This window comes from Macrobrachium nipponense, chromosome 10 (genome assembly GCF_015104395.2).
Source record: "Macrobrachium nipponense isolate FS-2020 chromosome 10, ASM1510439v2, whole genome shotgun sequence".
Lineage (NCBI taxonomy): Eukaryota > Metazoa > Arthropoda > Malacostraca > Decapoda > Palaemonidae > Macrobrachium > Macrobrachium nipponense.
Genome location: NC_087204.1, coordinates 69,609,364 through 69,611,546, shown reverse-complemented (window position 1 = coordinate 69,611,546; position 2,183 = coordinate 69,609,364). Strand labels below are relative to the sequence as shown.

Below are 2,183 nucleotides of genomic sequence, written 5' to 3'. Positions count from 1 at the left end.
TCCCTGTGTTTTCATTACTGAAAGACTCTCTGACTTTCTCGCCGAGCAGAAATGTAATAGTGGAATAACTTTTCCAGTCCTCAGTAAAACAACAGTGATTAAAAGCTGTCTTCAGTGGTTGATGTCATTGATGGGACTTTTTCAATGATCAGAATCGTTAGAATTTACTTCTCTCCATTCAACTGTGAAGACGTAGGTCCACATTCACCTTAGTCATTCACTAGTAATATAGTATTGTTTCTCCTTGGTTGAGATTCAACTACTGATGAGAAACTTCTGTCTTGCCATCACATGGACCTCAGTCTCTAGAAGGCACTTGACTCTCGTCTAATGTGTACATGCCTCGTGAGAATCATCATCTCTTCTCTCAACATCATTGGTGAACAAGATAGACGATTTGTATGGTTGTTCTCAGCATAACCCTTCAAAAGGCGGGTGTCACATGAATACGTCTCGGATGCGCAGCAGTGCAATCAGTCTGCATCTGTTGATGAGTCAGAGTCCTGCGTGATCTCCTGCGCTGTGGACTTTGTATTGGTTGATCCAGATCAGTAATTACTTTGTCCTATTGGTGTGTTGCTGTTCCTTCATTGAGTACTGATACCTTTATCCACTGCAGACTGCCAATGCAGAAGCGTCCAATGACCTGTCTTTCTCCGAATCTTACGAGATCGTGAGAGACTTCTCTCCAGTTGGATATGTCCAGTGGCTCGGTACATTGCGTCACCCTGAAGAATATATCGGACCGGAAAATAGATGAGGTCTCATTGCGACCATATTTATATCTTTCCTCCTTCGGGTCTGCCCACAGGTCCATGAAACCTCTTTTCCTTGGACTTGGACTGGCGTTGGGTGCTTAGAGGTTGTGTTTGCTTACCCGGCTACTTCAAGAGGACAAGTTGCATCTATAGGTAAGAAGGATGTGAGAGTGACTGGCCTCTCCACCTTCCCCTCCTTGTTGTTTTACTCCTCCTCCTTCAGGTTGAGGATAGGACTCGAACTTACACTGGCTGGTTGGGTGATTAATGCGGTAAGCTTCCTTTTTATTTTTATTTCAGAATCATAGAAGCAATCCCACTTCTTCCCCTAGCAAGGGGAGGAAGGAGAATGGCAATAATGGAAAACCTTCCCAGAACTTTGCATTAATGCTTCCAATTGTAAATATTCTTCCCAGCCCTTTTTTGGATGAGTTATGGTTCCTCACTCATTTAGAAAAGGTCGAGAAGTCTGACACTTGATCATGTAGCTCCTATTCTCCGATCAAGTTGTCAGAGGCAGGGCATCCTCCTCGCTTTTACAACCAGGAGGAATTGCCCAGGTGTGCAGAACTCCAGTCAGTTCTAGAGGCTCACTCACATTCCTCACACCAATCAGTGAGTCTTCCTTATGTAAAGGACCGAGGGTTTGTATATCATGTAGGAACAAACCACAATTTTTGAAAGTAAATTGTATTTTTGCTAACTATACAAACCTGAGGTCCTTTACATTAATGCCCACCTCATGCCACCCCCCAATCTTAAATCTGGGACAAAAGGCAAAGTGGAGTGTTTACATCCAAGCAGGCGGGCCTACCCAACTACTAGATGGTAGTTACTGCCTAACCACCTTGTTTAAGAATTGAACGGCCATATTCCAGCCTACGCTGAAAGTAATTCCTTATGTAAAGGACCTCAGGTTTGTATAAATAGGAAAAATACAATTTACTTTCAAAAATTGTGATCTTGAAGACCAAGTGCCGGAACCCATCAGGATTATTCATCAACCTAATGAAAATGAAATATTTATATTAGTATGATAAATTAGGAATGATACCAGTTCAAATATGAATGGAAAAAAATGAAGAATGATGATAGATAAAACCAGTAAAAAACAAATAATTAACAATGTTTTATATTAAAAAATAGTGGTACCCTCGGATTCGCAGCGGGTGAGTACCAGACCCCCCCCCGTGAATAGTTGGAACTCCAATAAAAATGCTGAAACAACCTATTTTGTTAGTTAAAACTCAAGAAAAACCCATTAAAATTTTGTATATCTGGTTTTTTTAATAGTTTTATCAAAAAAGTGTGTATGATGAAATAAAAAAAACGTGGAATTTGTGGATATTTCTCATAGAAAAATAGCTGAGCATCTCAATGAGCACAAACTGGGGCACTGGCTCCCTCTAAAATATAACTATGGGT

General features: G+C 40.9%; 1 long non-coding RNA gene across 1 annotated transcript in view; it reads left to right on the top strand.

Moving 5' to 3' along the window:
• The window catches only part of LOC135224170 (uncharacterized), a 124,189-nt gene extending 122,101 nt beyond the window's left edge, over positions 1-2,088 (top strand). Inside the window, exon 3 of the long non-coding RNA XR_010316664.1 lies at positions 1,905-2,088. This is a non-coding gene — a long non-coding RNA (uncharacterized LOC135224170). The remainder of the gene's footprint in view (positions 1-1,904) is intronic.
• The last annotated feature ends 95 nt before the right edge of the window (positions 2,089-2,183 follow it).